We start from the raw sequence: 27,352 nt of genomic DNA on the forward strand, positions 1-27,352 counted from the left end.
GACATGAGTTATTTTGTTCTGACTGTTTTCCACCTCTGCATCCACCCTGCAAGGAACTGGATGTTTTCTAGCTGAAGACTTGCTAAATGATCTAGATCTTTGAACCCACAGTGTGGCCTGCAGACTGGCAGCATCACCTGGCAGCTGAGAGCCTCTTGGAAATGCAGGACCCCAGGCCCCACCCCAGCCCCACTGAATCAGGATGTACTTTAACAAGACCAAGATCCCTGGATGATTCCTGTTTATGTTAAAGTTGGAGAAGGGCGGCCCTAGACGCTGCAGTAGATATTTACTTGGCATCTATTATGTATAATCTCATAACAGTAACACATACCTTGTTAGGAAGCAGGAAGACTTAAATGAATTAATATATTAGTTCGGAGTCTGTCGCATGATACATGGCTATATGTTTTAGTATACTGATCACTAGTAGTATAACGGTTCGCTGGACTAGGGGGCTCAAAGATTAATAGATGAGTAAGATAGAGCCCTGCTTCAAGGAGCTCTCAGGCTGTTGAGAGACGTGCATATAAACAAATAACTCTAAATCACATAGAGTCTGTGCTCTGATCGTTACACACCAAGCTATAGGACCTGCTGCTAAGTCATTTCAGTCGTGTCTGACTCTGTGTGACCCCACAGATGGCAGCCCACCAGGCTCCTCTGTCCCTGGGATTCTCCAGGCAAGAATACTGGAGCGGGTTGCCATTTCCTTCTCCAATGCATGCATGCATGCTAAGTCACTTCAGTCGTGTCCGACTCTGTGCGACCCCATGGATAGCAGCCCACCAGGCTTGGACAGTATTCTGTGACTTAAAATCACATCCCATATCACTTGAGCATAAAATCGCTTTGTCAAGTAAGTAACATGACCATGTTACCCCATTATTGAACTCAGAGGGGCAATGCCCAAGATCACACAGACACTTGAATCCAAACCTTTCAACTCCAAATCCAGTGCCTTCCGGTCCCTCCATGGCCTCTCAGAAAGAGAAGCTACTTTACAAGACCTGTGGGTCTTGTAAAGCTCAAGGTAGAAAGAAAACTGCAACCAAGGACCAGTATCTTAGGGGCCATTGGAGTGGCTCCTCGTTTTTTGTTTTTAATCTTTTAACATTTTTCTTTACTTATTTTTGGTCGTCCCGAGTCTTCGCTGCTGCACCAGCTTTTCTCTGGTTGTGATGAGTGTGCTTTTCATTGTGGTGGCTTCTCTGGTTGTGGAGCATGGGCCTAGGGTGCTTGGACTTCAGCAGTTATGGTTCCTGGGCTCTGGAGCACAGGTTCAAACGTTCTGATGCATGTTCCTCCGCAGCATGTGGGATTTTCCCAGATCAGGGATCTAACCCATGACTTCTGCACTGGCAGGCTGATTCTTATCCACTGAGCCACCAGGGAAGCCCTGAGTCCTTGTTTTGTATTCATCATTTTTTTTTTTTTAAATAAATTTGGAGAAGAACAGTGATCAGGGTTGGAACGAAGTGGCTCCTTCTGAGAACATACAGATAAGTGGAAATGAAGCCCAGCCAGCCTATGGGGGTGTAGGAATGTTCTGTTGGGTTGGGGTGGGGTTTTTTTGGCAAATTCAAAAACATACCCCACTGTCCCACCAATGTTTGCTTTTAGAAAACTGGTCCCAGTTTCCATCTGGAAGCTTGGCTCAGGGAGCTGTGTCCACCAGTTCTTCTTTCACACCATCAACTCTGGATCAGCACATGGGGCCTTCCAACCAGGCGCTCCGGTGGTTGGTGAACAGAGCAGCGGTTCTCAAAGTAGGGGCCCTGGAGGAACCACTATAGCATCACCTAGGAAACCATCAGAGGTGAAAATCCTCCAACCTGTCCCAGACCCACCGAGATAGAAACTCTGAGGTTGGCTGGGGGAAAGCATGGGAAGTATTAGATGTTTTAACAATTCCTCCAGATGATGAGCTTGAGAACCACAGCTCTATTGCCATGCAATAAAACTTTCTACAGTGGTGCAAGTGCTTATGTCTGCCCGGTCCAGTATAGAAGCCACCAGTCATGTGTGGCTGTCAAGTATTTGAAACACGGCCAGTGCAGTGGAGGAACTGGATTTTTTAATTTTATTGGTTTTTCATCAATTTAAAATATCCAGGTGTGACAAGCGGTGGGCAGTGCAGGTCTAGAGGGCAGTCTCTCCCACCCCTACTTCACATATTAGAAATAATCACTCCCCAACCAGGTGGAAGGTGGGAAGTCAGGAGAAGCACAATGAGAGGAGATGTTCAGAGAGACGCTTCATTGCCAGGCCCGGGGAGAAACAGGATCCTGCTGAGGCTGAGCTGAGACCGTGGCCAGAGTGGACATTCCCTAGAGACCCCTGGTCCTCTTGTCCCTGAAGGTGGCATGAGAAGAACCCTCAGGGAGAGGCGCTGAAGTGGACATGGGAGGACAGACAGGGCAGGGGGAAGGGCTCACTGACTCATAAAGTAGCAATTCAAATAGACTAGAAAAAGGCCTCTGTAGAGATGCAGCAAAAGATGAACATACACTGAAGCAGGAAAGATTTGGGTCTGACATGAGGAAGAACGCCTGATGAAGTAGCTGAGACAAATCTTGCTGACAACCTAAGACATTGCATACCCTGCAGGGGAGGGTGGGCTGGTGAAAGGTCCCTGTATCCTAGTTCCTCTTTTATTGACTAACTAGGCGACCATGAACTAGGGGGCTTCACCTGGCTGGCCTCAGTTCTCTTATCTGCAGTAGAGAACCCAAGAGGCCGAACACCAGGGGAAGGAGACAGGATAGCAAAGTGATTAAGAGCTCAGGCTTCCAGAGCCAGATGTAGTCTGACACTCAGTGTGGCCTCAGCCAAGGGACCCTCTGAGTCACCTGACACTCCTGGGGCTTTAATTTCCTCATCTGTAAGACAAATCTGCTAATAATAAAGGTGCTATAAGGACTAGATAGGGCTTCCCTGGTGGCTCAGCAGTAAAGAATCCGCCTGCAGTACAGGACACTCGGGTTCAATCCCTGGGTCAGGAAGATTCCCTGAAGGAGGACATGGCAACCCACTCCAGTATTCTTGCCTGGAGAATCCCTTGGACAGAGGAGCCTGGAGGGCTATAGTCCATAGGGTTGCAAAGAGTTGGACACGACTAAAGCAACATAGTTAGGAGCACTATAATAATTTTACTTTTTTAATAATAAGTTTTAAAGCTTACTTTTAAAATTACACATATTCACTCATTTATTCCTCACAATAACTGGAGGAAGCAGTTCAGTTATTATATCCACTTTTTTCAGGTGAGGAAACTGAGGAACAGAAAGGTTATATAACTTATCTAAGGATACAAAGCCAGAAGTCAAGCTCCACTGTCATGATTTCAAATGCCACTCTAAAGTGCCTCCAATACCCGCTGGCTTTTACTAGTATTCACCTGCAAAACAGCCAGGAGGAGAAGGGCAACAGCAAGAATCAGGAGCTGAGGGACTTCCCTGTCGGTCCCGTGGTTAAGACTCCATGCTTCCAATGCAGGGGGTGCAGGTTTGATCCCTGGTTGGGGAACTAAGGGCCCACACGCTGCATGTGCGCCAGTGCATGCTCAGTCATGCCCGACTCTTTGTCAGGCTCCTCTGTCCATGGGACTATCCTGGCAAGAATACTGGAGTGGGTTGTCATTTCCTCCTCCAGGGGATCTTCCCCACCCAGGGATCAAACTCATGTCTCCTACAGCTCCTGCTCTGGCAGGTGGATTCTTTACTACTGAACCACCTGGGAAGCTCATGATGTACAGTACAGCTAAAAAATAATAATAAATTTAAAGAAAAAAACAGAATGAGGAGTCGAAGGCGCAGACTCCAGTCTCTTCATGTTGTGACCATAAGCCCCTTCTCCCCACCCCACCCCCAGCCCAGCGTCCCCATCTGTGTTATAAAAAGCACTACATGGACCCTGAGCCTCAGAAGCTGTCACAGTCTTGGGGAAGAAGTGAGACAACTCTGTTCTGCAGAGTTTAAACCCACCTACGCCAGCTGGTCAGAAAGAGACTGGCCCAAAAGTCCCTGGAGGCTCCTTCCAAGTTGAAGACCATTTAAAGTTATGAGCTCATTCCAAGGACTTGGAGGAAATTCCAAGAACTTCTGGGAAACGCCAAAGTGTAAGTTGGAACCGAAGAATCCAGTCCTGGCTTGACAGGGTGAACTGAGGCAAGCCACGCCTTCCATCTCCCCTGCTGGTGCTGGTGCCCATTCACCCTCCCAGCCTCAGGGGATCAAGGCTGACTGGTCCAAGTCAGTCATAACTCCACCCTCAGTTGGTGATTGGCTTAGACCTAAATACAGGACTCAATCCTGGCCAATGAGGAGAAGTCACCAAGGCACAGTTGGGAGAGGATTCCCTCCTTAACAGCACAAGAGCCCTAGGAGAGTCTGCTTCCCTCTAGGACGCTCTGAGTGCCTAGAACTGCTGCAGCCGCCTTGTGACCATGAAGAGTAGTCACGAGACGCACAGAGAAGCTGGGACTTGGTGTTACAGAGTACCTGAATTAACCAGCCCTGCAGCTACCAGGACTACTCTTCAAGAAGATAATAAACCTATTGCCGTCTAAGTCATTTTGGTCCAGTGTTCTGTTTCTCAGGATCAAATGCATCCTAAATTACACATTTAGTTTTCTTCATTTCTGAAATGAAGATAATACCACCACGTTCTTATGAGGATAAAATGAGATGAAAGATGGGAAAATGCCTAAAACATCCATGAGAGGCTTAGCATTTCAGTGCCCTGAAATCTAACAGCTTTACAGATGGGAATGGGGAGGGACTATTAGTCGTATTGTAACCCACTGACAGATGATTCAATGCCTAAGGGGCTTTTTTTATGGGGGAAAAGAAGCTTTTCTTAATTCTTAATTTGTTACAATTACATCTAATTAAGAGAACTCAGAAAACCTATTTTTCTCAGTTACAAATATAATGAATGATATGTTCTTAATTTGTAAATGCAGTTACAAACACTCCATTTGATTCTTTTGAAGATCAAAAGAATTCTTTCAAAGCTCTCAAATGGCAGACAAAACATTCAGAAATGCAATGGTTACACAACTTATTACTGCACCTACTTATGTCTACTCTAGAACACACACACACCATGGCCTTAATTCATTATTCTGCACCTGATATATTACCTTCCCAGGATTTTTGCTACATGTATTCTTTACTGCATTTCTTATATCATCCTAGGGTTTCAGTAATATTTCTCCTTCCTGAGGAGTCCTACTAGAGCCAAGAGACAGAGGACAATTTCTCAGATAAGCTGAGGACACAGAATTGGGCAATTGGTTAATTGGTTCTTGGCTGGGACATAGGGCCTGGATGTCCAATGTAAGGTGATGTAAACATGAGTCCCTGGACTCCAAGCTGGGTCCCTTTTTATAAAAAAGATTTTTACTTGTGATGACTTGGGGATTTTAAGCATCTGGTTTTTATTATGGATTAAAAAAAAATTGTTTAGCTGTGCCAGCTATTAGTTGAGGTGTGCATGATCTTTAGTTGTTGCATTCAATCTCTTAGTTGCAGCATGTGGGATCTAATTCTCTGACCAGGGGTCAGACTCATGCCCGCTGCGTTGGGAGCATGAAGTCTTAGCCACTGGACCACCAGGGAAGTCCCTATTAAGTATTTTTTTTAAGTTTTTAAATTTGGTGTCTTCCCTGAGATGATCCACTGAGAGAGGCACTTAAGTTGTGAAATACTTTTCCTTTAAACCCATCATTTTTGTCTAACCTTGAGAAAAATATCAGAAAAATATCAACCCAAATCAAAGGACATTCTACAAAATGCCTGAGCAGTACTCCTCAGAACTGTCAAGGTCATGAAAAATAAGGAAAGACTGAGACAGTGTCACAGATCCTATGGGATCCTGACCAGGAAGAGGACATTCAGTTCAGTTCAGTCACTCAGTCGTGTCTGACTCTTTGCGACCCCGTGAACCACAGCACGCCAGGCCTCCCTGTCCATCACCAACTCCTGGAGTTTGCTCAAACTCATGTCCATCGAGTCGGCGATGCCATCCAACCATCTCATCCTCTGTCATCCCCTTCTCCTCCTTCCCTCAATATTTCCCAGCATCAGGGTCTTTTCAAATGAGTCAGCTCTTCGCATCAGGTGGCCAAAGTATTGGAGTTTCAGCTTCAACATCAGACCTACCAATGAACACCCAGAACTGATTTCCTTTAGAATGGACTGGTTGGATCTCCTTGCAGTCCAAGGGACTCTCAAGAGTCTTCTCCAACACCACAGTTCAAAAGCATCAATTTTTTAGCTCTCAGCTTTCTTTATAGTCCAACTCTCACATCCACACATGACCATGGAAAAACCACAGCCTTGACTAGACAGACCTTTGTTGACAAAGTAATGTCTCTGCTTTTGAATATGCTATCTAGGTTGGTCATAACTTTCCTTCCAAGGAGTAAGCGTCTTTTAATTTCATGGCTGCAGTCACCATCTGCAGTGATTTTGGAGCCCAGAAAAATAAAGTCAGCTACGCTTTCCACTGTTTCCCCATCTATTTGCCATGAAGTGATGGGACCAGATGCCATGATATTTGTTTTCTCAATGTGAGCTTTAAGCCAAAATTTTCACTCTCCTCTTTCACTTTCATTAAGAGGCTCTTTAGTTCTTCTTCACTTTCTGCCATAAGGGTGGTGTCATCTGCATATCTGAGGTTATTGATATTTCTCCCAGCAATCTTGATTCCAGCTTGTGCTTCCTCCAGTCCAGCGTTTTTCATGATGTACTCTACATATAAGTTAAATAAGCAGGGTGACAATATACAGCCTTGACGTACTCTTTTTCCTATTTGGAACCAGTCTGTTGTTCCATGTCCAGTTCTAACTGTTGCTTCCTGACTTACATACAGGTTTCTCAAGAGGCAGGTCAGGTGGTCTGGTATTCCCATCTCTTTCAGAATTTCCCACAGTTTATTGTGATCCACACAGTCAAAGGCTTTGGCATAGTCAATAAAGCAGAAATAGATGTTTTTCTGTAACTCTCTTGCTTTTTCCATGATCCAGTGGATGTTGGCAATTTGATCTCTGGTTCCTCTGCCTTTTCTAAAACCAGCTTTATAGTAAATGATAATTTGTGGGTATAAAGTTTCAGTTATGCAAGATGGATAAGTTCTAGAGATCTGCTGTATAAAATAGTATATATGATTACCACTATGTATGGTGAACTTCAAAATTTGTTAAGAGGGCAAATCTTATGTTAAGTGTCCTTACCAAAAAAAAAAAAAAAGGAACAGGATACAAAGATACTTTGGGAGGTGTTGATTATGTCTATTACCTTGATTGAGGTGACAGTATTCTGATGTGTGCATATTTCCGAACAGGTTAAATATGTGCAGTTCTTGGTATATAGATTACACCTCAATAAAGCTGGGTTGTTTTTTTTTTAGAAATTAACTTTGGAAGGAACTGAGTGAGAAGTCTCTGTATTATCTTTGCAACTCTTCTCCAAATCTAAAATTATTCCAAATGAGCTTATCTTTTAAATGGTGCCTTATTCTCATCTCCCCCAGAAGCAGACACTGAGACAAGAATATAAGTGGAAGTAGTTTTTTTTGGAAAGCAATTCTTGGAATCACCCAGCAGGACTCAGGGAAGTGAGACCAGGAAAGGAGGAATCCAGAGAGGCCGTGTCAGCAAACTGGTGACCACTGTGGGTGACCAGGAGCAGTACTGCCCAGAAACATGGGAGATGGTGTAGATCGGCACCTCAGTTACCCCAAGTAGTAGGCAGGGGTGCTGGAATATTTATCCACCCTTCTCCTCAAATATTGGTTGAGGGCTGCCCAGGAGATGGACACTTCCAGGCTGCTCATGTGGACCATGTCGGTTCCAGTGGCCAGAGACAGATCTCAGGCAAAGAGTGGCAGGGCTGGTGGTCCAAAGCTGTCCAGTCAGGTGAGGAAAGGATGGTTACTAAAGGGAGCTGTCAGGTGAGAAAAGGATGGTTACCAAAGGGGAGCTGGACAGGACACAGACGACACCTGCCTCTCTTGGCAGCTTTCCCGAAATTGATTTCACTTTTAGACGTCTCTTGCCTGAGAGCATCTAACCCATCATCTTATTAGGAAGTACTGACTTGGTCCAACAATATTATTTAAAATTTATTGTTCTTTTATTTGCATTTTATTATAATTCATATAAGACTATCTAAAAATTGCATCTCCTGGGATTGAATGTGCAAAGTGAGTCCCCGCCCCCCTCAGGACACGTGCTGAATATGTAACCAGGAACATCCTGCAGAACCCTGTCCCGCCTCGATTTTTGCATGGACTGCCTCTTGGCTTTGAGTCCCCTGCCTGGATTTTATGCCACGGAAGTGCTCACTGACTGTTCTCACCCTTGCCACTGTGTCCGTTTATTCTGGGATTATTTGGTTTACTCACAGTTCCTGGTGTTTACTCTTTCCTGCCTGTGTGGATAGAAATAATAACATAGTCTATTAGACACTAACTGGGAAACAGGTCATTTCAGTCATTTACATGGAAGGGATTCATTGAAGAGAATTGACTGTACAGCTGGGAAGACAAACAGGGGACAGTGAGATTAGCGATTCAAGGAAATTGCTAGCACCTTTGGGCTGGTGGGACTAAGGAGAGGTGCTAGTGGAGCCCTGGGGCTGGGGCTGGGGCACCCTCAAAAGAGCCTGGCAGTGTGGAGCCTCCAACAGGACAGCAGCTGGAGCTATGGAAGGCAGTGCTGGGAGGCGAGGCAGCCAATGCTGGAGACAGAAACGTGGGGAGAAACAGCCTGGCTTCTCCTTCCTTCTCACTCTCCAGCCTCCCTCCCAACTGGCCATGCCCAGACAGAAGCCTGGGAAACCCAGGCTGTGGGAGCCAGTGCCTGTGATAAGCAGCAGAGGAAAGAGGCCAGGAGTGAACCTAAGGCTCTCACACTCATCCCCAGTTATTACAACCAGTCACATGACTTAGAGGAGAAATAAAATACACATACATGTTAACCATCCTTTAATCTTAGAATAAAAAGTGAACACTGTACCCTACTAGTCATCCACCTCAAATCATTCAATTTCCCTTTCATTCGACGTCAAACTAACCATTCTTATTTGCATATCATAAAAAGCCCATGGCCTTTCACGAGTTCTCACCAATATACCACATGATTAGAAGGTCAAATTGTCAATGTGTCCATGCGAGCACCTTCAGGATGCCCTTGGCCTCCTTGATAGCATTCTTTCCTTTCTGACAATAATAAGATGATCCAGAACTTTCCAGCTTCATTTGTCTTCCCCTCTCTCCCATCCAAGACATGATCACCTACCTTCCAAGGAGACCCTGATTCCGTTAGTAGAGAACAAATGCTAAAAGCCAAAATCTGGCCACAAGGAGTTTACTCTTGGTAGTGACACAGTTGGAAACATTTCTTTGTGAGACTATGGATTTATATCAACAGTTCCAATTCAACATAATGTCTTGTGGAATCTCACTTTTAGAAAACAGTATATAGTTTTCAAGATCATCCCCTGGCAGGACCAAAGGGCCTTGGAAGAACTGAACTGGGGGGGTGTTGGCTTCAGACAGGACTAGCACACAAACTCCTCTGACACCGATGCCTGTGAAACACTCTGAATGCGTGCCCGGAGGGCCCCAAGCACCTTACCTGCATCATCTCATTTAATCACAGTTGCCTTGTACAAGCGTGATTACTACCACCCTTTTACAGACAAGAGAAGAGCTTCGAGAGAGTGGATGAAGTGCTCCTGGTCCTGTTGTATTGACAGCATCCCCCCTAACTGCCCACCATGCCCGGACTCTTCAGCCTTGCACCACGTGGCCAAGCTGGGGCGTCCCTGGACCCCAAACAAACTGCCTCTATGCTCTTCCCGCTGCCTTTGGGTGTGTTGTCAGCTCTCCCTCCTGTGCTTCCTTGAACTTCAGATTCCAGCTTCAATGTTCCTCTGTGCTCCTTGCTCCGTGTACATCTCAACACACATTAGAGCTGCATGTGTGCTTATGTGCGTGTGTGTGTGTGTGCAGCCCCCCTTACACTGCAAGCCCCTCATGGGCAAGTTCTGTGTTTCATTCACCTCCGCATCCGTAACGCACAGTGCCTGACATTTTCAGGTGCTCAAATCACATGTGATGGAGAAGGGAGGAGGGCGACCTGGCTCCCAGGTAGCTCAACCCCTGGCAGGTGCCGAGGGGTGCCCTCTCCTCCACAGCCATTTCCTATTCTAAAGGGGGGCCTTCCCCCAAGCTGCGGCTTCCCTGGTGGCTCAGGTGGTGAAGAATCCGCCTGCAATCTGGGAGACCTGAGTTGGATCCCTGGGTTGGGAAGATCCCCTGGCGGAGGGCATGGCAACCCACTCCAGTATTCTCACCTGGAGAATCCCCAAGGACAGAGGAGCCTGGGGGGCTGCAGTCCACGGGGTCACAAACTGCCTCCCAAATACGCACCAGTATTCGATGGCTGCTTTTCCTAAAACGAACGAGTTTTTATCTGCTTCGGAAAACAATAGTCTGATTTGCTCTAGTCTTTAAGGCTTCACTGACAATCTGGGAGGCCAACAAGGAAAACTGAACTGTGGTCCAGACCAAGGACTTGCATCTCCCGGGTCTGAGGGCTTGTGGCAAAATCTCCACAATTCAAGTGAGGCGCTTGCCAGCTGGTGTTCAATCTCTCTCTCTCTCTCTCTCTCTGTCTCTCTCTCTCACACACACACACACACGCACACACATGCACGCACACGCTGCCTTGGTAACCAGCGGCTACTAAAAAAAAATGCAAACGCAGCCACTTTCCCAGGAGAAAAAATCCTCTGCCAGTACACAAGGCCCAAGCAAGTTTCTTCCACAGACTCTCGTGTGCGTTGCGTTGTCACCGCCCGTGAACGTGAGTCCAGGCGTGTGCATAGCTTCCGGTGCATGTGCCCTGGAGCCTCGTCCGTCAGGGTTCCTCGGGTTTAAAACTGTGAGCACTGCGGCAGTTCCTGCTGTGATGTATGCATAGCTAGCACCGTGTTGTTCTGCCAGGGGCTACGGCTCCTCGCAAGAGGTCTGTTCCCTGAAATAGGTTAAGCCCTCCTCCACCGCCTCTGTTCCCGCGTGCACACTGCTGACTCAGCCAGTGTGGCCTGTAGAAACGCCCCCAAAGACGTGATTTGTGTTGGCATAGCAACAATATGTTAATAGCGTCTTCCCTGGAGCAGGCTGGCAGGACCTCTACCCGGTGTTGGTCCAGTTACTGTGCACTTCAAACTGGAGTAAAAACCAACTGCCTTCCTTTGAACAGAGGCTGTAATTCAGACCTCCCCCCTCTTTAAACCCAAGTTAATAAGGTTTAGGTGATTTTTAATGCTTTCATGATAAAAGAGAAAAAAATGATACTAGGTCCATGCAACTGTCTTGATGTTGCACCATTAAAGAGAGAAGAGGTCGTTGTCTTTTCCTCCTTTTTCCTTCGTCCTCACTCCCAGAGTCGCTCTGTACCTTTGAAGCCTGACTCGTGAACCAAGCTTAATGAGGGGACAGCGTATAACAGCTGCTGTGCTCGGGTTGCAAATAATAAGAGACTGGACTCAAGCCAAATTAAACTGTAGAGAAGATGGTCAGCTTCAGCAAAGACTTCCAGGCTGGATGGACTTCAGGCTCAGGGAGAAACCAAGGACTCAGGTCCTTTTCACATCTCTGCTCGTCCAGCCTCAGCACCAACTCCTTCCAAGTCTGAGCCCCTATGGTCTTAGCTGCCAGCACCCCAGCAGAGGGAGAGAAAGTCAGAGACAGAGAGACACACAGACCAACAGGGTGAGACACAGCAAATGGATCTGGCTTCTCATCCCCCCAGCGGAAGGCAGAAGTACTTCCCAGAGACCTTCAGCAAACCATTCCTTGTGTCCCATTGGCAGAATCAGGTCATGTGCATTCCAGAACCAGTCAGTAGCAGGGTGAATGGGATTGTCCTCCAATGCCTCAGGGTCACCCCGTGAGCTGAAGTTAATTCTTCAAACTGCAGTTGTCCTGTGCTTAATGGGAGGAGTGAAATGGACAGTGGGGAGGCCACCACTGTACCCACTATTATAACATGAGCACTGCTAGAATACAGGTGAGCACTACTAGCTTACAGGTGAGCACTAACAGACTGGGCTTCCCGGGTGGCTCAGTGGCAAAGAATATGCCTGCCAGTACGGAAGATGCAAAAGATGCAGGTTCGATCCCTGGGTCAGGAAGATCCCTTGGAGTAGGAAATGACAACTTGTTCCAGTATTTTTGCTTGGAAAATTGCATGGACAGAGGAGCCTGGTGGGCTACTGTCCATGGGGGTCACAAAAAGTTGGACATGACTGAGCGACTGAGTGCATGCGCATGTGTGCACACGCGCACACACACACACACTACTAGATTACAGGTGAGCACTATGAAGACACAGCTGAGCACTAAAGGACACACGTCCTCTATATGTTGCCACTGCTGCCTCCTCTTAGCCACCCTCAAGTTTGGCTCAGTCACATGCAACCCAGCAAAGCAATGGGAGCTGGAAGATGGAGTCCAACTGTCCTCCCTTCACTTGTGAACGGGGCACATCCTCTCTAGCATGTCTTTCTTCAGCCCTCACTTGTGACGTGTGATCCTCTCTCAGTGAGAGTGCTGGGCACTGCCTGGGCCAGCGAGAGCTGCTTCCTGAGGCTGGGGCAGGTGATGTGCCGAGGAACTCCTGACATCAGTTTCTCAGCCACCATCAACCTCTGGCACCCTCCTGGCCAAGTCTCCTGGGCTCCTGGGGAGGAAATTGTGCTCCAGCAGTGACACAGAGCGTCTAGGCGTCAGCAGTTGTCATTTCTCCGCACAGTTTCCTTTCATCTTGAACCTTTTTATTTGTCAAGTACCTGCTTAGAAGGAACATAATATTACGCAAAAAAACACCTGTTGGTCACAGACCATTCACACAAGAACCTGGGTAGCCCAAATAGCAAAGGTGGTTCCTTCCCAACTACCAATGTTTCACTTGCCTTTATCATTTGATCTTAAGAGCAACTTTTGGAAGTAGGCAGAGAAAACTACATCCGTTATCCCCATTTAATGAGGGGAAGGCCCAGGTACGTAAGTATTTGCTTAAACCTTCTCTCTGATCTGACAAAGGACTTCTATCCAAATACATAAAGAACTCTTAAAACTCAACGGTAAGGAAACCAGCAACGCACTTTGAAAAATGACAAAAGTCTTGAATAGCCCTTTACCAAAGAGAATGTAAGACTGGCAAATAAACATATGAAAAGATGTTCAACATCATTAGCCATTAGTAAAACACAAATCAAAACTATAGTGAAATATCATTTCATCGCCGCTGGAATAACTGTAATGCAAAAGACAGACAATACCAAGGGCTGACAAGGACACAGAATTATTGAAACACTTCTGGTGGGAATGCAAAAATGGTACAGTCACTCTGAAAGTGGTTTAGTGGCTTCTTATGAAGTTAAATATATACTTTCCACATAACCTAACAATCTCAGTCCTGAATATTTACCTTAGAGAAATGCAAACTTATATTCACACAAAACCTGTACAGAAATGTTAATAGTAGTTTTACTTCTGGTAGCCAAAAACTTGGAAAGCCCAGATGTCCCTCACCAGAGGTGAATAAGCAATACAATGGAATATCACTCAGCAGTTAAAAAAAAAAAAAGAACTGTTGATAGATGACAACTTGGATGAATATCAAAGATTTTATACCAGTGAGAGAAGCCAGTCTCAGAATCACATATGGTTTCATCTACATAATATTCTGGGAAAGACAAAACTATCATGATGCAGAGCACATCAGAATTTGCCAGTTTCTGGGTCAGGGAGTACATGGCTATAATGGAGTCTTTTGTGGGTCATAGAACTATTCTGTATCCCAATTGTGGTGGTGGTCACATACATTTACACATGTGTTAAACTTAGTGAAAAGGGGAAAAAAGATCATCATCTTGCTAGATGATCATTTTTTAAATAAAACTTTAAAAAGTTGGTGATTTGAGACCAGGTCAACTCTGCCTATGCTGTCTCTACCAGAGTATGCAGCCTGCATAGACTCCAAGCTTTGTTCACAGCACAGTCCTCGGACCCTCACTCAAAGCCTTGTCTTTCACAGAAAATTGCAATAAAGTTCACTCTCAAGTTCCCCAGTCCATGGAAGTAAGAATTAGAAGAAGGAAGGGAGCTGCTGGCAGTGGGCACACTGGCAATGCCCACAGCAGAAGCTGGCAGTGAAAGAGGAGGCAGAAAAGTATGAGATGCAGACATTTCCATTTAGAACACACTAGTGTCTGGGCCATTTTGTTCAAGGGCTAACAGCCCAAACATGCACCTCTGAGATATGGGAGGACTCACCTGCATATCAACACTGGCTCCTGATGAGCAGAAGGGTCGCTTCAGTGCGCTGTCTCTCTCTTTGCAGCAGCAGGAAGGACTCTAAGTAGAGTAGGCATCTGGTCTACTCACCAGAAACCCTGAAGGTTAGATGCAATTTGCCTTGAAACAGGTTAAGAATTTGGGCACGTAAGTACACCTGTCAACAGCCAGCACCTGCCCTCAGACCTTGATGATGTCTATTATTTCCATGACCAGCAGCCATCACCTCTCACTTTTATTGAGCACCTACTATGTCCCTGTCACTTTCTTAAGAGCTTTATGTGGATTGTCCTATTTGATCCTCACAATATCCCTATGTGTAGGAGCCATAATAAGTCCCATTTTACAGATGAGGAAACTAAAGCCAAAGAGGTCAAGTGACTTGCCTAAATTCATACACCCAGTAAGCAGTGGAGCCAAGACTGTGTAGCTGCAGAGCATCCCGTCCTAACCACGGTGCCCCGCTGTCTCAAAGAGGAAGCTGAGGCATAGGAAAGAGCACAAGGAAACAGATTTTAGAGCTGTAACACAAGTGAAGAGAAAGTGAGGAGGACTAAGAAATTGGTGCTTCTTTTGCAGGAAATAGATGTTTAGAGTAACCTACAGAATAAAGTGTCTCATTTATACCACAACGTGTTTATACCGTAAATACCTTTGTTTGCCCTTTGCATCTGAATATTTGTCAGTTACATCATTTCTAGATCGTTTAGACTTTGTTCTTCCTCATAGTCATTGCACGTGTTTTGTCTCAGTCTACAGTGGTATAAATTCAATGCCCTCTGCCTGTTCTTTTGTTGAAGATTTTCCTGTCATCTCTCAAAGGATCTAAGTTTATCCTCTAATTGATCCTGTGATTCAAACATACAGGAATCCTCAGTTGCCTATGTACTTGAATGACAGCTCGGTTTGGAATAAAAGATAATACTCATTTTTTAAAGAAAGAATGAAGGATTTGGTTCAATGGTGGCTCATATATAGGACATAATCAAGTCCCCTAGAAACAAGAAAAATTGATTCTCAAAGCTATTTTAGCAATTGCCTCAACCTGCACAAAAGTTTTTAATCGAGTGAGAGATTTCAGGAAAACTTACAAAGTTATTTATTTAATATAATACGTGTTTACAAGAAAGGAGGCATCATGGAATTATGATTCCTGAGAAATCCAATCATACATACACAACTTTTCTTTTGTAATCTAGGTATTCTCAATGGTCTCAGGAATTAGATTCCAGAATTACACAGGTCTCCTGTACAGTGTGGAAAGAACTTGGGTGCTCAAAGGGAAAAGACCTCAGTTGTCTGAAAAATCCACTTTGTGGAGCATTTATGCTCAAACCACAGAAGATAAAGACTTTGTAACCCCAGGATAGAATTTTCTCTCCAGTGCCAAGATCTAGATTCCTGAAAACTCCTTTGCAGGAATGTTTGTGGTTGAGGAACTTCTAACATTAAAGAAAACATAGTAGGGACACCGGGATAGTAATTAAGCCACAGAAATTCCTGAAGTATTTGTGAGGCTTGTGTGTTAGTTGCTCAATCATGTCCAACTCTTTGGGACCCCATGGACTGTAAGAAAAGGCAAAAATCTGTGGAAGTCAGCCTTTGAGATGCGGGCTCCCTCCCCACCCCCAATGATCACTGCCTCCTATTTTCACATCCTTGTTTCATCCCTTCTCTTGAGTATGGGTGGAGCAAATGACTTGCTTCTAACAAGCAGAATGTGGCACAAGTAATAGGACCCTGCTTGCAAGATCAGGTTATAAAAAGACTGTGGTGTCTGTCTTGGGCTTCATGCTTTCCTGCATTACTCACTCTGTGGAAGCCCTTTATCATGTCTCAAGGCAGCACTGTGGTGAAGCCCACATGATGAGGGACAGCAGGGGCCTGAGCTCAGAAGCTGATCCTCCACCTCTGTCGGGGCTTCAAATGAGTCTGCAGCCCTGGCCGACAGCTTGACTGCAACTTCCTGGGAGATCTTGAGCCAAAAACCCTGAGCTAACCCTCTCCTGATTTCTGACCCACAGGAGCTATGAAATAATAAATACTGCTTTATGCTGCTGTTTGGAGGTAACGTGTTATACAGCAATAGACAACTAAGACACAAATTAGACTGTCAGTGACAGTATACACATTGTTGTTCAGTTGCTCACTCGTGTCTGACTCTTTGCAACCGCATGGACTGCAGCACACCAGGCTTCCCTCTCCTTCACTATCTCCCAGATTTTGCTCAAACTCGTGTCCATTGAGTCTATGATGCCATCCAATCACCTCATCCTCTGTCACCCACTTCTCCTGACTTCAATCTTTCCCAGCATCGGGGTCTTTTCCAATGAGTTGGCTCTTCTCATTAGGTGGCCAGAGTTTACATACTATAACTTGGTTTAAAAAAACACTACCTTGTATTATATTCCATTTACCACCCCTTGCATACTGGAAACTTAAGATTCTGTCACTGTAACTGTTTCAAAGAAATATTACCATTTGTAACTGGATTTGTATTGATCACTTCAGTGGAGGGCTAGGCATAGTAAAAATAAATCTTACTTAATGAGGACTAGGTATAATAAAAGAAAGCTCTAAGCTCTTCTAGGTTATTGCGCAAGGCACCCCAAGGCCATTTCCCAAAGCACCATTTAATTTTTGCTTTTATGGAAAATATGTGCATAGCGCAAAATATGATAGTTTGCTAGAATTTTGCGAGGGAGGAGGGGTGGATTTACTCCATAAAATTTGGATTACTGGCAGGAAAACTTGCTCCCTCAGGGCCTTGAACTCCTTCCCACATACTCAAAGGAAGGAGCCTGGGTTTACAGGACGTGGGGAACTGAGTCTACTTCTGTTGAGCTGCAGAGGGGAATCCATAGTTGAGTAAGGACCCTGTGAAGGGAAGGAAGCTCCATTCTGAGGAGCATTTTCCTAGGAATGCTGGCTTGAGGAACTTTCCTGAACCTCCTCTGGGGCTCACGTCCACACCTCAGCTTCGGTCTTCCGCTATCTCAGCGTCTCCACAGGGCAAAGACCCTCCCAGACCATAACTGGAGACTGCAGGAAGGAAGGAGGGCTGCACACTTTGAACACTGTGATGCACGCTGGGTCACCAGCCTCAGCCTGACCCCTGGATTCCTCAGGTGTATTTGGTGGAAAATAAAGCCCAGACTCCTCATCCCAGACTGGGCTGAGGAGGAAACATGAGGAAGAGGAACAGGAGGAGGATGACTCCAGCCCCACAGTCCTGGACTGGAGAAGCATGCTTCCCATATTTCACAGAGATGTGGAATGAAAGTGTCTCTTGACTTGGCCCGTTCATTCCATTGTTTAGGAATGTTTTTTACTCTCCTTTTCTTTAGTTCAATTCATTTAACAAGCTGAATTTCTAGAACTGGCTTAGATCTGATTTCCTGCTTCAAGACAAATCATTAAAATAACTAAAGTCATTCAACCACCTGTGTCTCTCATAATCAAGAGAATCTCTGCATCCACAATAGCCTAGATTCAGGTCAGTGTGAGGTAGGGGAGGGGAGGAAGTAACCCAGGAGATTCGGGGGGTATTTGGGATGAGGCAGACCTCAGAGGGCCATAATGGATTGTTGGAGAAGATGGGTCGAGCTGGCCTGGTGTTCCTAAGTCTGGTCTCAACTGAAATCATTCAGCATTATTAGTTCCTGTTGGGTAGAGATGCCTCTGAGGACAGAAGCTTCATCTTCTCCCTTTGGGACCCCCACACCCCTGCTGCAACCATGGCTCAGCAGGAGGTATTACTGACTGATGGCGGCTGCCCCTCTGAGCTCAGGGTCTTGCCCAGCAATGTCCTGAAATGGAGGCAATGGTGAAAAGTGGAAAGGGACCTCTGGGGGGAAAATCAGTTTTTAGCTGCTTATGTAGGATTCCCTACCTGGTGCAGCCCTCTGTGTTACAGCCCAGAACTAGGAGGTGGAAGGAGTCAAACATCTACATGTATAAAGAATGGAGAGAATGCCGACTAATTTTTATTGAGCCCTTGTGCTCTGAACAGGAGAAGGCAATGGCACCCCACTCCAGTACTCTTGCCTGGAAAATTCCATGGACAGAGGAGCCTGGTAGACTGCGGTCCATGGGGTCGCGAAGAGTCGGACACAACTGAGTGACTTCACTTTCACTTTTCACTTTCATGCATTGGAGAAGGAAATAGCAACCCACTCCAGTGTTCTTGCCTGGAGAATCCCAGGGATGGGGGAGCCTGGTGGGCTGCCATCTATGGGGTTGCATAGAGTCGGACATGACTGAAGCAACTCAGCAGCAGCAGCTCAGAACTGTGCCAGACCATGTATATTAATTTGCAAAGCAGAAATTGAGACTCAGACGTAGAAAACAAACATATGGTCACCAAGGCGGAAAAGGAGGAGGGGGATGAATCGGGAGGTTGGGACTGATGTATATACACGACTATGTATAAAATAGATAACTAATGAGGATCTACTGTATAGCCCAGGGAACTCTACTCAGTACTCTGCCGTGACCTAAAAGGGAAGGAAATCCAAAACAGGGAGGATATATGTGTACATATGACTGATTCACTTAGCTGTACAGCAGAAAATAACACATTATACAGCAACTATACTCCAAAAACATTTTTTTTAAATAAAAGAATAGCTACAATGTGATGAATACAGACTCTGTGCCAAGTACTTAGCATCGGTTATGAGGGATGCCATTTGATTCTAGGTGGGATTTGGGTGTGCCTGGACACATCTGGAATACCAGTGGAGAAGATCTCTTCAGAAGTCTATTTTCATGAAGACTGAGAGATCACCTGGCAAGAATGCACTCCAAGGAAATTACCTAGTGTGAATGAGTGTGGTATCATCCATTAGGATCAGTTTCAGCTGATTATTGTGGTATCATCCATTAGGATCAGTTTCAGCTGATTATTTCCTTTTTTCACCCTCAAAATAACTATCTCAAAAATAAGATCGAAGCTTATTTTTCTTTGATGCAAAAGAGGTCCGGAACCAACAATCCAGGACTGGCATGGAGATTCCACAGTTTCATTAGGGACACAGACTTCAATCTTTCTGCTCCACTGTTTAAGGACATAGCTTCCATCTACAAGCTCTCCTCAGGCTCCAAAATGGCTGCTGGAGCTCCAGTCATCACACCTCAGGCTGTCAGCCAGAGGATAGAGGGAAGAGGGCAAAAAGGGACAGACTGACTTCTGAGAAATGCTGTGATCAGCCTTTCTTACACACCACACTTCTGCTTATGTCCTGTTGGCCAGAACTTAGTCAAATAGACATACTTAAGTTCCAAGGGAAGCAAAGAAATCTTGTCTTTTACTCTAGGTAGCAAGGGACCCAGCTGGAAATCAGTGTTCACTGCCTAAGGAGAAAGGAGAAGACGGTTTTCTGAATAGGCAACGACAAACTTCAGCCATTGAAATCCAGATGGGAAGCCCCATGGCTGCGTGTCTGAGTCTCAGAGAGGGGGCAGGCTGCCAGAAAACTGAGACTCGGGGGCCTAAGGAGTGCTAATGGGATCCCTCCCACTCAGAGTAACATCAAATAGGATAGAAGAGCTTTTTCCAGCAATGTTCCCAAACCATAGCTCATCTCTGATAGAGGTTCCCCTGGGCTGAGTGAAGGACAAAGGCTAAGGTGCTTGACAGGGCAGCACCCAGGCATGGGAGTATCCGATGTTTGGTGAGCATGTATGTAGTGTGAGTGCTAAGTCACTTCAGCCGTGTCTGACTGCCCCTATGGACGATAGCCCCCCACGTTCCTCTGTCCATGGGATTATCCCGACAAAAATACTGGAGTGGGTTGCCATGCCCCCATCCAGGGGATCTTCCTGACGCAGGGATGGAGCCTGCTTCTCTTACGTCTGCCTGCATTGGGCAGGTGGGTTCTTCACCACTAGCACCACCTGGGAAGCCCGCACACGTGTAGGGCATGTTTTAAATGTCCTCAGCAATACTTGAAGCAGGGGAGGAGGGGCTCACGGGTCATGGAGAACCAGTGAACCTTAGGCTACTGCTGTCAAAGTGATGCTATTGATCCTCAAGACCAGTGAGTCTGTGACAATCCCACTATGTTAATCCTCACAGCCAACTTTTTTTTAAGGCAACACATTTATTTATTCCTTAAAATATGACAAAATTAAGAGGGTCTCTCTTCTGTTTTAAATAAAGTAGAATCATACGAGTAGGAAATCCTCACAGCCAACTTTAAGGCACGTAAGATTATCCCCTTTCCAACAGCTGAAGAAACTGAGGCTCAGAGAAGTAAAGTAACACGGGCAGAGCGTCATACACCTGCGCCATGGCAGAACCATGAGTAAATCCAGGTGTGCGGCTCTCAAAAGCTCTGTTTCCACTCCACACCCCACCACGCCTTCTCTCTGCCGAGAAGAGTCTGGGGCTGGAAGAGAGGATGAGATGGGACAACACATGAAGCCTGGGAGACACTGTGACATTTTTCTGTCTAGAATCCCTACTTTCGAGCAAGGATCTTGTTCCAGTCTTTATGGTGTGGGGTCCCATGTAGGACCACTTCCCCTCTCCCCCAATCAGCAGCTCAGGCAAACTTAAATTTAGACTTTCTTTCTCTTTGAGTAGAGTCACAAGGGCTGAAGACAAAGGAGAAAAATAATCCCACAACAGCTTTCTAAAGAGACTTTCCATGGGTTCTTGAGATGTTCGAGTCCCTGACCTTCAGTTCCATGAGCTACCCAAAATCAGCTAAGCCTGGGACTTCCCTGGCAGTCCAGTGATGATAACTCATGCTTCCACTGCAGGGGCTCAGGTTCGGTCCCTGGTCAGGGAACTAAAAATCCAGTTAGCTGCACAACATGGCCAAAAAAAGAAGAAGGAAGAAAGAAAAAGAAAAAAAACAAAGGATATGTGCCAATAGCTATTCTCCCTTCTTCCCTAAAAACAAAACATGGAGTTTATTGGGTATGTAAATATACCCAGCTTTAAAAGCACTAACTCATTTGGAAGATGCACTTTTTTAATCCCTTCTTCCTCTGAAGTGCTGGTGTGATGGCTAGAGTTGTGCTGTGTGTCTGCTCAGTTGCTCAGTTGTGTCCAAGTCTTTGCAACCCCATGGACTAAAGCCCAGAAGGCTCTTCTGTCCTTGGAATTTTCCAGGGAAGAGTACTGGAGTTCGTTGCCATTGCCTGCTCCAGGGGATCTTCCCCACCCAGGGACTGAACCTGCCTCTCCACATCTCCTTGCATTGCTGGGACGATTCTTTACCCTGTGCCACCTGGGAAGCCTGATGGCTGGAGTTACAATGACTATATTGCAACCATAAAGTGAACTTGAGGATAGAAGCCAGCCCAAAGAATGGTGACAAGAAAGGCAGAAGGAGCCTGAGTCCCTGAGGAATTTGTGAAACTACCGTGGGTGTGTGCTAAGTCGCTCCAGTGGTGTCTGACTCTTTGCGACCCTATGGACTGTAGTCCCCCAGGCTTCTCTGACCTTGGGATTCTCCAGGCAGGAATACTGGAGTGCGTTGCATGCCTTCCTCCAGGGGATCTTCTGGACCCAGGAATCGAACCTGGGTCTCCTGCATTGCAGGCATTTTCTTTATTGACTGAGCTATGAGGGAAGCCCTCTATTACCCACCTTCAGACTTGAGGTGAGAAAAGAAGCAATCCTTCAGATTATATGGGCTGATATTATTTCAAGTCTCAGTCATGAGCAACCACAATAAATTCTAAGCAATGCACCCATTTTCTTGCTTAAGTCAGAGACAGTAACTTTGCTTCCAGTGAGAAATGAGACAGACCCCTTAAAATTAAAGTCTAACTGGGAGCCCAGGGGGCAAAACATATCCCTCAAAAACTACTAAGGTCATTTGTCTCTCCTGACTAACACTTCTGCCTTTGGCCATGGCCTACTGAGTCCCCCACCAGCAGGTGGGAGACTAGGCAGGTAAAGGAGAATGTCCAGGAATGTGGTTACAGGAATAGATATGTACAGGATGATCCAAGATGAAATGCTTCAAACCCTGCTCCCTGGGACTAGTTCCAGAAGATCACAAATGTGACATCAGCAGACCAGATTCAGGCTCTTTTCCTGTGGCTGATTCTATAATCTTTACTCTCTTAACCTCTCCAGGCCTCGGTTTCCAAATCTTTAAAAGGGAAAGAAAGTAAAAATTAGTGAATATACAAATACTTCAAAAATCATAATGCTCTTTACACATCATTGTTGCTAGTTTTATTAAGTTTTAGCTATGTTAAGAGGTCTTAATGTGTTTGGGGGCTCACTCAGAAGTGATATTCACAACACTGGCTGTGTTGAAACAAAGTCAGTGCTCAACAATTCACTTGCTTTTGAGACCCTACTGACTCCTAAATGGAGGTCAGTGTTGTTTTGTGTTACTCTCTAGCTGTTGCTTGTGCTAATGTACACTTGACAATTTAAACTAAGGGAGAGATAGTCAAGCCAATCAATCCTAAAGGAAATCAACCCTGAATATTCATTGGAAGGACTGATGCTGAAGCTGAGGCTCCAATACTTTGGGCACTTGACATGAAGAGCCAACTCACTGGAAAAGACCCTGATGCTGGGAAAGAGTGAAGGCAAAAGGAGAAGGTGGATTAGATAGATAGCATCACCAACTCACTGGACATGAACCTGAGCAAACTCCGGGAGATAGTGAAGGACAGGGAAGTCTGGCATGCTGCAGTCTATGGGCTCGCAGAGTCAGACATGACTTAGCGACTAAACAACAATAATCATACCCAGCTGGCTTCCTTTGGAGTTGGTCAAAATCCAAAGGTTTGGAAGACTTGTGCTTGGGTTAAGTTTGGACCAACAGCAAAATATTTCGCTGCCTTCATTGTGCTCTGCATTCACCCACTGTGCCTATGGCCACAGCCCAGGCAAAATCAGTTTTTCATAATTTGACACAGGAAATTTTGCCCTGAACTTTTCTAAGATAATCCTTTGCATTTGCAAATTTACAATTTTCAAAGTGCTTCTGGGCCCAGCAGATCTTCCAGACTCACAATGACTGGTTCTAAGGACAGATATTATTTTTCCTGTTTTACAAATGAGCAGATTATTTCCAAAGAACTAACCAAAAGTGAAATGATTTTCCCAGCATGGCCCAGAAGCGGGAGAAGTGGGACCTGGAGGCACCTCTGTTTCCTTCCCCATCCCCAGGAAGCGTGCAGGGCAGGTCGCATGATGTTGACATCTACCGCCACACCAGTGGCCACCACAGATGCTCTTAGCTTCCTCCTCTTCCCATCGGCCCTTGCTTGCTGGATCCTCTTTGCCTTACAGTCTAGACCATCTGAAGTACAACTAGATCTTACAGAAATAAGGAGCCTAGGAGGGATTTGGCAGTTAATCTGATGCACAGGAAAGGAAGGATAACAAATACATCAGAAATAGCCAAGAAAATCCACCCAAACCAGGGATCACAGAGAAGAAAATAGAAGTTCAGTACCGGTGGTGAAACCATGTATACTTTGAGGGAAACCTAATATGCACATGTCTGAGACTTTTTAAATCATCAGAATACTTTCTGGTGAGAGCTATTTGATATCCAAGAAGCCTTTGGAATTATTTTAATAGGCTTTATTAAGCTCTCTTTTCAACATTGGGAGATTGTGTTCTGCCAGGAGAAGATTACTTGGATATCAGATCGAAGCCTCTAAGATTCCAGAAAAACTTAACATGGCCACACTCATTTTGAGACCCAGTTGGCTAACTTGACCTCCCACACCCACCCTGGCACTGCTCTCCAGGTTCTTCTCCAACTGATAACTCTGAATCCAGGGGTTTTAGTAAGCTCAGGCTACCATTACAGATTAGGTGGGTTCAATAATAGAAATTCATTTTCTCACAATTCTGGAGGCTAGAAGACCAAAGCAAGGTACTGGCAGGGTTGATTTCTGGTGAGGCCTCATGGCCTGGCTTGCAGACAGCTACCTTCTTACCATGTCCACAAATGGTCTTTCCTCTGTGCACATGTGGAGAGTAAAAGGAGAGAGCTCTGGCATCTCTTCCTCTTCTTATAAGGACACCAGTCCTATTGGATTAGGGCCCCATCCTCATGAACTCATTTTACTGTAATCACCTCCTTCAAGGGCCTATCTCCAAATGCAGTCACTTTCGGGCTTGAAGCTTCAACATGTGGATTTGGGGACAGGAGACACAATTGAGACCATAGCACCAGGGTTGAGAATGTGGGCCCCAATCACTCAGCAAGATGCTGCAAGTGGAGCCTGGAGGCCACAGCCCTAAATAGTAGAAGAGCATGTCCTCACCTCTCCACCTGTGTTCCCTCCTCTATAAGGAATGAATCCAACCAGTCCATCCTAAAGGAGATCAGTCTTGAGTGTTCATTGGAAGGACTGATGTTGAAGCTGAAACTCCTATACTTTGGCCACCTGATGTGAAGAACTGACTCATTTGAAAAGACCCTGATGCTGGGAAAGATTGAAGGCAAGAGGAGAAGGGGACGACACAGGATGAGATGTTTGGATGGCATCACTGACTCAATGGACATGAGTTTGAGTAAACTCTGGGAGTTGGTGGTGGACAGGGAGGCCTGGCGTGCTGCAGTCCATGGGGTCACAAAGAGTCGGACATGACTGAGTGACTGAACTGAACTGAAGGAATGAAGTGGGACAAAGCCCTGTTGTGTTATTGGGACCCCTAAATTCTGATTCTGGCTCTGCCACCATCTGACTGAGGGTCTTTGGATAAGTGCAACCTTCCTGTCACCCATTTAATAACATATATAATATGAGGTGTTAACAACAATTACAAAAAGAAACAATTTTAAAGTGGGCAAAGGACTTGAATAGACATTTCTCCAAAGAAGATATGCTGATGGCCAATAAGTACATGAAAGTGAAGTGAAGTGAAGTGAAAGTCATTCAGTTATGTCCAACCCTTTGCAACCCCATAGACTATACAATTCATGGAATTCTCCAGGCCAGAATACTGAAGTGGGTAGTCTTTCCCTTCTTCAGGGGATCTTACCAACCCAAGGATCCAACCCAGGTCTCCTGCATTGCAGGCAGATTCTTTACCAGCTGAGCCACCAGGGAAGCCCAAGAATACTGGAGTGTGTAGCCAATCTCTTCTCCAGTAGATCTTCTCAACCCTGGAATTGAACCAGGGTCTCCTGCATTGCAGGCAGACTCTTTACCAACTGAGCTATCAGGAAAGCCAAGTACATGAAAAGATGCTCAATATCACTAATCATTAGAGAAACGCAAATTAAAATTACAGCAAGGGGCTTCTCTGGTGGTCTAGTTGTTAAGAATTCACCTGCCAAAAATAAATAAATAGATAGATAATAAAAAAGAAATAATTCACCTGCCAATGCAGGGGACACCAGCTTGTTCCCTGATCCTGGAAGATCCCACATGCTGCAAGGCAATTAAGCCCGTGTACCACAACTACTGAGCTGACATGCTGCAACTGCTGAAGCCCACATGCCCTAGCTCCTGTTCTCTGCAACAAGAGAATTGCCACAATGAGAAGCCTGCGCACCGCAAAGAGTACCCCCACTCACTACAGCTAGAGAAAGCATGTGCACAGCAATGAAGACCCAGCACAGTCAGAAATAAATCTTAAAAAAAAAACTACAGTGAGATACCACCTTACACCCATTCAGTTCAGTTCAGTCGCTCAGTTGTGTCCGACTCCTTGTGACCCCATGAATTGCAGCACATCAGGCCTCCCTCTCCATCACCAACTCCCGGAGTTCACTCAGACTCATGTCCATCGAGTCGGTGATGCCATCCAGCCATCTCATCCTCTGTTGTCCCCTTCTCCTCCTGCCCCCAATTCTTCTCAGCATCAGTCTTTTCCAATGAGTCAACTCTTCACATGAGGTGGCCAAAGTACTGGAGTTTCAGCTTAGCATCATTCCTTCCAAAGAACACCCAGGACTGATCTCCTTTAGAATGGACTGGGTGGATCTCCTTGCAGTCCAAGGGACTCTCAAAAGTCTTCTCCAACACCACAGTTCAAAAGCATCAATTCTTTCAAAAACTGACAATAACAAATGTTAGTGAAGATACAGAGAAATCAGAACCTTTGTGCATTGTTAGTGGTTATGTAAAATAATGAGGCTGGTGTGGAAAACATTATGATAATCCATCAAAAAAGTAAATATAGAATTACCATATGATCCAGCAATCCTGCCTCTGAGTATATACTCAAAAGAATTGAAAGCAGAGTCAAGCATACACCTGTACACTAATGTTCATAGCAGGATTTGCTAAAAAGTGGAAACAACCATTGATGGATGAATGGATAAAAAGTGGTATTAATGGATATTAATACCGTTAATTAATACCAATAAAAATGGATATTACATAGCCTTAAAAAGAAAGGAAATCCTATCACATGCAACAATATAGATGACTTTGAAGACACTAAGCTAAGTGAAATAACAATCATAAAAGGACAAATACTGTGTGATTCCACTTATACGAGGCTCCTAGAGTAGTCAAAATCATAGAGAACAAAAGTAGAATGGTAGTTGCTGGGGATTCAGGGAGGGGAGATTGGAAAGTTATTGTTTAATGTTATTGTTTGTTATTCTTTAATGATTAGAGTACGTCCCCTACATATGAACCTTCAAGTAGCGAACTTTCATGGATTCAAATGCCAGGCATGAGTGAAATTGCAGCTTGCCCTCCATCTCTTACTACTGATGATTCTTCAGCTCTACCATTTCCCACCTCCTCTCCCTCCTGAGTCACTGACTCTTCTTGCCTGTTCACTCGATGCCAGCCTCTGTATGCCAACTGTTGTAGTGTCCTACTGCACTTTTCAAGACTGTACCAGGTGGTGCTGGTGGTAAAGAACCCCTCTGCCAGTGCAGGAGACACAGGTTCGATCCATGGGTTGGGAAGATCTCCTGGAGGAGGGAAGAGCTACCTACTCCAGTATTCTTGCCTGGAGAGACCTATGGACAGAGGAGTCTGGCAGGCTACAGTCCATAGAGTATCAAAA

Source organism: Bubalus bubalis, chromosome 20 (genome assembly GCF_019923935.1).
Source record: "Bubalus bubalis isolate 160015118507 breed Murrah chromosome 20, NDDB_SH_1, whole genome shotgun sequence".
Classification (NCBI taxonomy): Eukaryota; Metazoa; Chordata; class Mammalia; order Artiodactyla; family Bovidae; genus Bubalus; species Bubalus bubalis.